Raw genomic sequence first — 12622 nt, 5'->3', positions numbered from 1 at the left:
CATCCTGTGGTCTTCTGCAGGATGTTTCTGCAGCACTCAGCACACTTCTGCACCAAGCCTTTCTCCTCTCACTTGCAGCAATTCTGGCCTTGAATGGTGTTCTCCTACAAGGACCTTTGGAACATGCAGTGGTGTGCTGGTAAACTGCCTCTCTGGAGGCAAAATAAAATAGAGAGAGAAAAGGAAAAACATGAAAGAAAAAAATGACCTGATTTGTAGTGTTTGCTGAATATTCCCACCATGGCAGAGTTCAAGCTACCAACAGTTTAACAACCAACTTGCAAAAATCCTTGATATTTACCCATTGGCCCTCATCGGCCAGTAGAAGAAGCCTCTTGCAACATAACACTGGGACATACCTCAAAGTAAATGGAAATACTGGTCTTTGGAAAAACTAGCCCCAATTATTTTATGGGAACTATGAGTCTTCTATTTCCTTCTATTTCCCTCTCTGCTCCAACTGCTAGGAAACTGCAAGCCAAACCTGAAGCCCAGCTCTAGATAATACAGAAACCAAAGAGTACATTTTTGTGTCCTGACATTACTTAAGGTATTACTTCTTCTTCCTGCTCTTATTTTGCCCCCATTTCCTCACCATGTTAAATCTTTCAGTTTTATAAGCAATGGGAGGGATATAAACACAAAAGCAAACACGTATGTCTGGAGTTTTGCTGTGGGCACTAAGAAGTGTCCCCAGGTAAAACTTCCTGTGCAGTTTGGAGGAGGAAGGGGTCTGAGAAGGCCATTCTTGTCTCAGGAGCTGAGTGGGTAGATTTAAGCAGGCTATTTTGGGACACCAGGTCCTTAATCTAAAATATAGAATTTTAGAGGTAGAAGGGACCTGGGAAGCATAACTGGTTCACACTGAAATCATCTGACACATGAGTGTTTAGATCATGGTGGCCATTCTTAGCAAGTATAGGATTTGGAATTCAGAATCCAAGAAAACACTGTGAGGTGCAGCAATGAAGAGAAGGATAGTCAATTTCTTTCCCCCTGATTTGTCAGTGCACCCCAGTATGTCACAATAATAGCATTATAGGTCTTCAGAAGACTAAACCTACTTTCATCCTCAGCATAAAATCAATTATGGGAATTTCTGGAGTTTTAACTGGCCCTTAGGTGTACAGAGTTGGATTAATCATCATCCTTGGTTTGGTGACACCTCCTCATCATTGGTCTGTGTCTGGTCCATTTTTATTTCCTTTTTTATTTTTAAAAATTTTTAATGTTTATTTATTTTTGAGAGAGAGAGAGAGAGAGCGAGAGAGCGAGAGAGAGAGAGATCCTGAGCAGGGGAGGGAGAGAGAGAGACACACACACACACAGAGTCTGAAGCAGGCTCCAGGCTCTAAACACAGAGCCTGATGTGGGGCTCGGACCCATGAACTGTGAGATCATGACCTGAGCCAAAGTTGGACGCTTAACCAACTGAGCCACATAGGCGCCTCAATTTTTATTTCTTTATTAAGTTATTTTTATTTATTAGAAATGTTTTTCATATATCTTTCTCATTATTCTATCAGAGTTTTGGTTTTTTTTCCCCCCCTCAATTTTTAGGAGTTCTTTATATATTATGGATATTAGCCCTTAACCTGTGATATATGCTACAAATATTTGCATCTAAGTTGGCACTTATTTATGTTACCATGCAACTTTAAAAACATTTTTATGTAGTCAAAATTATGAATTATTTCCTTTATTGCCCCTGGATTTTAAATTAACATCAGAAAATTTTTCCCTACACTGAGTTTATAGAGGAATTCACCATATTTTTCCAGTGTAATTTATTTAACTTATTTTCTATCTAATTTTTCTTTTATACATTTAGTTCCTTGATCAGTGTGAAGTTTATTTATGTGTATGGTATGAGGTATAGATCTAATGTTATCTTTTCCAAGTAGCTGCCTAGTTGTGCCAGCAACATTTATTAAAAAGTCCATCTTTGCTTCTGTGATTTAAGATGCCACCTTTATCTATTCTATTCTTGTCTGTATGGCCATTCTTATGGCAGTGGCAGTCGCACCTTGTTTTAATTATGGGAACTTACAGTTTAATACCTGGTAGGACTAGTCCATCTCTGTAGTTTTTATTTCTTAGTGTGTTCTATGTTATTCTTGCATGCTTGTTTTTCCTTATGAACTTTAGCATCAACGTGTCCAGCTCCATAAAAAGCTTGTAGGTATTTTTTTTGGATTCTGTTACATTGACATCTTTATGGTGTTGACTTTCCTATTCAGGAACAAGGATGCATGTCCTTTTGTTTCAAGTCTAATTTCGTGTCTTTTAAGAGTATCTCCTCTCATTAGTTTTGTACATTTTTGTCAAGTTTTATTCCTAAGTATTATCTTTGTTACTATTATAAATGGGGCTTTCTTTACCATTATGTCCTTTGGATGGCTATTGTTTGTGTTTATGAACTCTATTGATTTCTGTATGTTTAATTACATATGCTGATACTTTTCTGAGTTCTTTTATTTAAAAATTTTTTTTTTAATATTTTTATTTACTTCTAGGAGAGAGAGACAGCATGAGCAGGGGAGGGTCAGAGAGAGAGGGAGACACAGACTCTGAAATAGGCTCCAGGCTCTGAGCTGGCAGTCAGCACAAAGCCCAACATGGGGCTCGAACCCACGAACCGCGAGATCATGACCTAAGCGAAAGTCGGACGCTTAACCGACTAAGCCACCCAGGCGCCCCCTGAGTTCTTTTATTTAAATTACTTCCATTGTTCACTGATTCTCCAGTATGGGCTAGAGATATTTTTACTTCTATTTTTTATTGAGATAGAATAGACTTATAACTGGAGGTTTGTGCCTTTTGACCACCTTCACCTACTTTTATTTCTCCACTTCTAAGTTGTTTTAAATAACAAATAAGCATCCCAAACAAAGAACATCAGTAGTACTCTACCCAAATGTTCCCCTCTTGCATCCCATGCTCCTGGTTCTCTCCCGCCAAGGAAATCATCATTATGAACCACACGTTTATCATTTCTTTGCTTTCCTCTCCACCCTCCAACCTCTGCTTTAAAAATACGTTTTTTAGGGGCACCTGGGTGGTTCAGTTGGTTAAGCATTGGGTTCTTGATTTCAGCTCAGGTCATGATCTCACAGTTCGTGAGTTCAAGCCCTACGTTGGGCTCTGTTCTTACAGTGTAGAGCTTGCTTAGGATCCTCTATCTGCCTCTTTCTCTGCCCCTACCTCACTCACGCTCCCTCTCGCTCAAAACAAACAAACAAACAAACTTTAAAAAGGTATCAACTCAATATTATAAAAAATGAAATAAAATATTTTTTATTTTTTTATTTTAGAGAGGGGGAAAGAGAGACATGCACAGGAGCATGCGTGAGCAGGGGAAAGGGGCAGAGGTGGGAGAGAGAGAAAATCTCAAGCAAGTTCCCTGCTCAGTGCAGAGCCCAGTATAGGGCTCTATCTCACAACCCTGGGATCATAGCCTGAGCCAAAATCAAGAGATGGACACTCTCCTGACTGAACCATCCTGGCACCCCCTAACCCCAATTTAAAAAATCACAGTAAAGTCTGGGAGGATACACATCAAAATGTTGAGTGATTATATCTGTGATGAAATTGTGTATGTCTTCCTTATTTTGGTTTTTGTTTTTGAAATTTAAAAAATGTATAATTAAAAAAAATTTTTTTTAAATCAGAAAAGATGCTATTGTAAAATGTTATTTAAAAGGTGGCTTTCACTTTCACTGCAGCGAAAGACCAGAGGCACCTGGGTGGCTCAGTCATTTGAGTATCTGACTCTTGATTTTGGCTTAGGTCGTTATCCCAGGGTCATTGGATTGAGCCCCGTGTCAGGCTCTGTGTTGGGTATGGAGGCTGCTTGAGATCTTTTCTCTCTCTCCCTTCCTTTGTCCCTCTCCCCCGCTTGCACACTCATTCATTCTCTCTCTCTCTCTCTCTCTCAAATAAATAAAACGATGGCTATATAAATAGACATAAACATTAAACATGAAGGAGAAACATTGCAAAAATGATTTTACTATCTAGTCATACTATATATACTTCAAAATATATTTTGAAAAATATGCTTATGGATACTTTTCATTATCTTCCATTCTTTTTCAATAAAAATTTTACCTCTTCTCTCTTAAGCTTTTAATTGTATTACAAGACATCAGACATATACACAAATCATAAGTCAACTTTCACAATGAAAACACATCCATGAAACCAGCATCAAGAAAGTAGATTAAGATATAGAACCAGTACCCCAGAAGCCCTACTCACGTCTCTTCCCACTCATTATCCTCAACCAGGGTAATTCGTAGCTTGACCTTTACCAACACAAATCAGACATTTTCCATGTTTTCGAACTTTATATATATGGAATTATGTAGTATATACTCTTTTGTGTCTGGTTTATTTATTCCAACATTATGTTTGCAAGATTCATCTATATTGCTTTGTGTAACCACAGTTTGTTTTTTCTCACTGTTGTGTAGTTTTTGTGTGACTATATCACATATTATGTATCCATTTTCCTGTTGATTTTTTGTAATGCTTATTTACTTTTGAGACAGAGAGAGAGTATGAGTGGGGAGGGGCAGAGAGAGGGGGAGACACAAAATCTGAAGCAGGCTCCAGGCTCTGAGCTGTCTGCACAGAGCCCGACGCGGGCCTTGAACTCGTGAATCACGAGATCATGACCTAAGCTGAAGTCAGATGCCCAACTAACTGAGTCACCCAGGTGCCACTATCCATTTCCCGTTAATGAAGAGTTTGAGGTTTTAATAAATAGTGCTGCTGTGAACATTCTTGAACACATCTTTTGGCAAAATATGTTGAGTAATGCCTGAAGTGGAATTGCTGGGTCAGTTTGTGTATGTTTAGCTTAGTAAGTAATTACCAAAAAGTTTTTCAAATGGTTGTAATCAATTTATCTTTCCATCAGCAGTATATGAGAATTTCCACTGATCCATATCCTTGCCCAACCGTGATATCGCCAGTCTTTTTCACTGTAATCATCTCTTGCTTTCCTTTTATATGGTTATTTTCTATTTACCTGTATTCCCAAGAAGCATTAAAATTTTTCAGTTGTTTTAAACTTTATAAAAGGACATCATACTATATGTAATCTTCTGAGACTTACTTATTCATAATTATACTAATAAGATTCATCTATGTGTTACTGTAGTCATCATTTTGACTGTAGTGTAATAGCCCACTGTGTGCACATATCAATTTATTCACACACTTTCCCTATTTATGGGCATTTGGGCTCTTTCAGTGATATGGCAGTTCTTTCCTTCAAGTTTGCTCCAGGTCTGTGCAGGAATCATGGAAGAGTTCTATGAAATTCCCAGCTGCTACTAACTTCTTGCAAAATCCAAGGCCAAAAATAACTACCCCCAGTGTTTTATCATTCTATTTTAAAGAAGTTTTTTTTCTTAATGTTAACTAAAATCACATGGATTTTAAAAATTAGGGCTATTTCATTTTGCTTACTTTATCACTGCAGTAAAAGACCAGAGGCAGAAAACTCTAATTCCTGTAAAGGTACAAGAGAGTTGCCTTCATTTTCCCAGGCTTAACAACCCAAATTTCTATCAAACCTTTTTTGCTTAGGGCTATTTCATATTTTTCTAGAGATATATGTTACTGTCCTGTGAGCTTTTTCTAACTTCTTCATGCCATTTTTTTAGTGTACACTAACAAAAATGGGACCATGCTTGAGACTGACTTGAGGTTGAGAGGCATTGGTGTCCCAGCCTTTTGTGACAGATCTCAGGACATATTTGTTAGCTTTCATCCATACACCATAATTTGGCTTACTCATATTAATATTCTGCTCATCTAGGTTCTGCTTGTTTTTCTAATATACATCTGCTTTCACAGTCCTTTCAGAATGTGTATTTGTATTTTTTAAAAAATCTCCAGGTATACCACATTGCAGTTGTTCAAGATGAATTTTATTTCTGAAGAATTATGGACCCCTGTTAAATTCATTTTGAATTTTGTTCTCATGTTTGGAGGACCATGTCCCCCTGGCAAGAAATGTCAGGAAATAGCTGGCCTCTCCAACTTTGCACTTGTTGGAGAATCATGAATTATAATTTAAAATATAAATGCTGGAAGTTCCCTATGAGAAGACTCCCCATTGGACACCTGCAGCTGTTCTGGAGGAGGTTCATCTCAAAGTAAGCAAACCTTCCCCAAATAAAGCCATGTATGTTTCCATAAACTTGACTTTGAAGCTGGATTATCAAACATACCCTCCTCTCACATGCTGGAAACCCATCTAATTGATTTCCTGCAATGTAATGTTATTAAGTAGAGAATCTTCTATCTGTCAGGCACTAGGCTGGGTGTAGGGCAGTGGTCTCAAAATGAGGTCCCTGGACCACCACTAGCAGCAGGAGTAACATCACCTGGGAACCTGTTAGAAATACAGATTTTTGCATCCCACCCTGACCTACTGAGTTAGATACTTTGGGGGGGGGGCCAGCAATCTGTGGTATACATTAAATACAAGCCCTATATACTCAAGTTTGAGAACCACTGCTAGACTATCATAACAACTCTTGTTTATCTGCATTGGCATAGGTTAGTAGAGTCTGTTCCGGGCTCTTAAAAAAATCTATTTCCTAAGAATAATTGTAAAATGAATCTTTTATCCCAACACTGTAACTTTTTTTCCCCAATAATAACTCAGCAAATAAAAAAGGAATTGGAATACATACACAATAGTTTCCTGTAAATGTCAATTTATTTTTCAGTTTCTCTGAAATCTTTCTCATGCAATAATTGCTAACATCTGATGACACCAGTATACCAGGAAACATAGCTCAGAAATCATTGCTCTGTAGCTAGGGTAACTTTCAGAATCTGTAATCACTATGCATGATTTGTAGAATCAGGGAAAATAGCCATTAACCACAGATTGGCCACTTCTTGCCTTCTCTCCCAGCCAGATGGAGGGGATTTACCTATCTGGTGATCATTCTCTTCTACCTTTCTCTGGCAGAATCTTGGGAGCTCTAATTTTAACCTTATATTTTTCATTATTAAATTTCCCTTTCATATTTGCCAAATGGATATATATTCCTCACAACCAGTGGATTAGCTCCAGATAGGAAGGTCCAGGATCCTATTTACATGTGACCATTAGAAGTCACTTTCACAAAGCTCCTCTGTCCAGTACGCCCTGTTCTCTTTCTCTGACAGGTCTTCAGGTGGCTCATAAGGGTCTCTCCTTCAGGAGATGGAATAACCCTGAACGTTCTGCAATCTGTGGCTATTCAGTGCGCTCTCAGATCTCTCTGCCTGTTCCTGAGCCTGTGAATGGCTTCTGAAGATGTGCTCTGGCTAAGAGGAGGCCACAGAGGAATAATAATCAAAGGCCACTTTGATTCCTCCATTCCTCTTCTTTAAAACAATTTTTTTGTTTAATTTTGAGAGAGAGACAGAAGACAATAGTGTGAGTGGGGGTGGGGCATAGAGAGAGAGGGAGACTCAGAATCTGAAGCAGGCTCCAGAGCTGTTAGCACAGAGCCCGATGTGGGGCTCGAACTCATGAACCATGACTGAGCCACGCAGGTGCCACCCTCCATTCCTCTTCTGAAATGAAATCCTATTTTCTTATTTTGATTTTTTCTCTTCCTCTTTTCTTTCTCTCTTTTGTGTGTGTGTGTGTGTGTGTGTGTGTGTGTGTTTCAGAAGTTTCCAAACTGGTTATTAAGGCTACTCTGAATCTCTCTGATGAGAAATAAACTCTTTTAAAAGTTATGGTAAAGGTTACTATTCCTGTTACTATTTAGCTATGCCCATGCGCTGACTACAGTAGACCAGGGGGCACACTAGGGCCAGATTTGGTCCACCTATTTTTGTAGGCACTCTATTGAAATAATAGGCATGCCTATTAGCTTGAATATTATCTGTGGTTGGTTTTGTGCTACAAGGGCAGATTTGAGTAGTTACAATAGAATTGGCCCACAAAGCCTAAAATATTTACTATTTGATCCTTTACACAGAAAGCTTGTTGACCCCTGAATTAAACTGAACACAGAAAACTCTGTGTTTATTACGACTGTATGCTGACAGCTTTGGAAATAACTATATGCCTGGTGTGCACAATGGTTTCTGCAGATTAAAGAAGCCGATTCCATTAGCCTTTTCAATTAGAAGGATGGGTCCAACGGCCTGTTTTGTGGCCAGAGAAACAGGTCACTTCTTCCCCTTGGTTGTCATCTGACTCAGGAGGCATCAGGGGTCTCGTTTGTTTACCATTTTCTCCCATGAAGAGAATGGAGTGGGTTGTGTGGTGGGGACTGCCCCCAGTGAAAAAACTTGAAAGATGGGAAGTCCAAGCTGAGAAGCTGAATCACCAGCAGCAACAATTTCTACCCACTTTGATACTGACAAATGAGTCAGTTCCCTGGGAACCGGTTACCTTCCTGTGAAGATGACCTTAAGAGAGAGTACGATTGGTGTGGTTTGGCTGGGAACAGAAACACCGCTACCTCCCATCTAGCCCATGCGTGATCTGGGTGGGGTGCGGGCCTGAAAGGAGGAAGCCCAGCACTTCAAGTGAGGAAGAAATGTTTGCTCCGGAGATCATTTTAATTCTGCTCCCTTATCATTGGATGGATGCAAATTCCCTTGTGAACATGTCCTCTTTTATTTCTCTCACTTTCTTCTCCTCTGCTTCATGGCTCCACTTCCCACCACTGAGGCTCAGCTAAGGGCTTCTGACATGAGATCAGAGAGCACCATAAGAGGAGGAGGCTTATGTCAATGCCCTTCAGCCAAGCACCACCAGGACAGGGGAAAGGGAAGCACCCGCGGTACAGACAGAATGTGAGAGGCACTGCTGGTTATGGCCGGCCCTAGTTCTGGCCCTTCTGGAGGAACAGCCTTGTGGTTGGGCAAGTTAGGTTTGTTACTTATTGCAGAGAAGCAGAACTGTGGGTCATCTCAGAAAAGGTGGTAGAAAGGACTACGCGGCTGAGGGGATTTTGTGGAGGGTTTAAGGAAGCAGGGCTTTGGATGCTGCCAGAAAGCAGGGGTCATTCTATGATTGGGTAGCTTGGTGATTCTTGTCTAAGAGGAAGGAAGACTAGAGTGAGGCTGAAGCTGTAATTGGCAAAGAAACAGTAGTAATCTGAGCCAGGATAAGGAGATGTTTGGTCATTTTTGTGGTTTGGATAATGTTCATGTTTTGTTTTGTTTTTATCTGTGCTCAGACATGATTGTGGAGTGCTCCTTTCTGTCTTTTTCCATCACAGTCACAGAGGGGTCTTGTTTGATGGTGATGTTCTATGAAATTGCATATGTTCAGCATGAAAACGCCCACCCAGCTGCCAGGTATCAGGAACCATTTCTCTCTTTCTCGCCCATCAGTTACTCATTGACTCACTCTTTTTCACTTTCCTTAAAGTCACAGGATCACAGGATAGTGGAGCCAGAAAGGACTTTAGAAACCATCTAGTTCAAACCTCAAATGTTTAAATTAAGGAAATGGAAGATCATAGATGTTGCCTGCCTTGCCAATGTCACACAGACAGTTAGTACTGTGTCTCACACACAGCATCACACAGCTGGTACTGGGACCTAGGTTTCTTGACTCCAGGACCCTGAATACACTAACCCTAACTCCTTCAGCAGCCTCACCCGTAGGGTGAATTTGTATCACTCTCCCTCTTCCCGTGCTCCATCCAGTCCGCCTTCACTGCCTCCAACAGGCCAGATTCTTTATTGTCTCAGGCCCTTCCCACAAGCTGTTTCCTCTGCTTGGAATGCTCTTCAACCCCTCTGACCTGCACCTCTTGCTTCATTCATTCCTACTCATCCTTCAGAGTTGGCTCAAATCCCATCACCTCTCAAGGAAGCCCCTTCTGACTTTCTAGGCCTTGCTCTTCCTAGTACCCTCTGCATCTTCCTAGCATTACCCTGCCAGTCCCTCTGAGTGTCCAGGCAGGCAGGGATCTGGCCTGTCTCTTTCACTGAAGTCTGCTCTGGACATAGCAGGTGCTCAAAAATGAACAGGCACTTTATCCAAGCCTGGTGGAGGTTCCACCACTAGAATTCTTTTTATAGAACAATAGAAAAAAGGATTCTGAAATCTTTTCTTTGTGGCTTTATATAAACTTAAAGTGTGATTGCAGGTAAAAGATACAACAGGCTAAAGCAAAAATGCTGAGGTGTTGCAAGTAGGTGGAGGATGAATTTGATAATTCCATCCCAATGTCGTCCTTCCTGTGATCACTATCTGGACATGCGGGTGTGCTGGAAAGGCCAGCATGCAGCCAGGAGCCCTTCACATCCCTGCACCAGAGACGGGTCCCAGAGTCTGAAGCTGCTATTGCATCATTATTTAAAATGTTAGAAGACAATGTGGAGTAGGCTGTTTGTCATGAAAGAGTTTATAAAGTTGAGATGGTCCAGACAGCTTATGTATATGGATCTCTCTGACATGCTGATGAAAACTATGGCTGCTCTTCCCAGAAAAATGCACATCTGCACATTATTCTATTTGTTGCAGGTGTTTCATTTACCTGAAAAGCAAGGTTATGTGATGTGAGGTTTTTCTCTCTGTGGAGAAGTATGTCTCTGTTACCTCTGTGGAGAGGCAGAGCAAAAATGGAAGCTAAATTTCCTTATTCCCCATCTACTATCCTTTCCCTTAACATCAAAATATTTATTCCATCATGAGAAGCAACAGGGCACAACAGTTGAAGGCACAGGCTCCGGAAGAACCCAGGGTTCAAATCTCTGCTTTGACTAGTTGGGGCAAGTTGTAATTTCTGTGCTTTTGTTTCCTCATCTATAACACAGGAATATAATAATGGTGGGGGTGCTGTAAGGATTACATTAAAATAATTTTGTAAGAACGTATCATAAAGCCTAGCACACAGAGCCTAGCTCGATAAACATTAGTTCTTAACATGATGATAGAGATGCCCTCCCCCACTTTCCTTGAGCAGAAAGTTCACTTTACTGTTTTTCTTTGGTCCCAGAATATACCTGGTTTAGCTCACCCACAGCATGGCCATCTTTAAACAGCAAGTGTTTGATGATGAGACAGCACTGGGGCAGAAAGCCAGGCAAGCCACCCAACCAGCTAGATTAGAGATGCAGTTAGCATCCCGTCCACAGGGTGGATATTAGCTGTATGGCACACTGCTACAGTGGGCTCATGATCGGGGACGTTTTCTGATGTCTCCAAGGTGACCCCAGGGTAGATGATGACACTGAGAGAGCTGCAAAAAGTCTGAGCCCTTGGCATTGAGAACAAGCAAGGAAGGTCTGCTAAAGATTCCACAGGGAGAGATGGGTTTCAGATTTCAAACGTGGAAATCTCTGATCCTTTATGTACGAGTCTGATAGGTCAATGCAGTAACTTGGAAGCATGTTTGTGACGAAACCAAGAAGAAAGCCCTTTAGCTGAAAAAAACAAAAACAAAAACAAAAAAACTGTTGGAGACAGACGACTAGAAGGGATCAGGAGACCATAGTTCTAACCTCGGCTCTGCCACTCGCCCTCGGGACCAGCTGTTGCTCTTCTCTGGGCTTTGGTCTCTTAATCTGTAAAAGGATTTGAGTGGGGCAGCCCTGCAGGCGGAGCCTCAGTAGAGGGCTGGGCTTAGAAGCGGCCACTGTGCTTGTCCCCGCCCCTCGCCTTCTACAGGTAAGCGACTGTCTTGGGGGNGCCGTCAGCAGCCCCCGCCGGCCGCTCCCGAGCAGCCCACCGTCATTCCGCCCGCGCGCCCACGCGCCCGCATCGGCCAGGGTGCCCGGCTGTGCTGGAGCAGAAAGATCACAGATCGATTTCCAGCCCAGCCTGGCCGTGGCGTCAGCAGGGAAGAGAGGTTGTTTTGACTTGTAAAGCGTGGAGCCAAGCGAGAGGCCCTCTAATGGCCTTGGGCGCCGGCCCAGGCGAGGGGTCACAGCCTTTGCACTGTTGTGCTCCACGAAGGCGACTCATGCGCGCCTCGGCTGTTTTGGGGGGATCGCGTCCCAAGGTCCTAGGCTCTTCTAGGGGATATCGATACCTTAAGACCAGAGAAACACTCTGAGCAAGATAAATACATAATCGGAATTCAGTAAACGCCAGGCGGCATCTCAGAATATGTTGAGTCTAAATCTTCCATTAACAAAGGAGTCAACTGAGGCCCAGGGAGAGGGCACGTGGCCAGATTTTAGCAGTGCTGGGAGTAGAATGTGAATGTTCATTCTCTCACTTCATAGAACTTAAATAAGGAGTGGAAGCCTTCTTATTTTAATTTTTAGTGTGCAAACTTTTCACAAAAGTAAACCACAAAGGAAAGATCCATCCCACTGGAACGTTGTTATGTCCAAATGATACAGAATTCTGAATTTGTAAAAGATAGTAGAGGTCTTTTAGCTCACTCCCTTGTTTTAGTTATCAACTGCTTAGTGGTGGAGAAGAGTGTAGATACCTGTGGGCTCTCTCCACACTGCCACAGGTGTTATTAAATACACAAGCTCACGTTGCAGAAATGCAAATAAACTCCATAAGCACACTCCAGTAGGAAAGTTTGCTTCTAGTACGAGTCTCGAGTTTGAGGGTGGGATGGAGCTGGGAGAGAGGAGTAGAGAGACTGGAAAAAAAGTGTTTAGCAGACTTTAA

The sequence above is a fragment of the Crocuta crocuta genome, unplaced genomic scaffold (genome assembly GCF_008692635.1).
Source record: "Crocuta crocuta isolate KB4526 unplaced genomic scaffold, BGI_CrCroc_1.0 scaffold45, whole genome shotgun sequence".
Classification (NCBI taxonomy): domain Eukaryota; kingdom Metazoa; phylum Chordata; class Mammalia; order Carnivora; family Hyaenidae; genus Crocuta; species Crocuta crocuta.
This window is presented reverse-complemented; position numbering follows the sequence as displayed.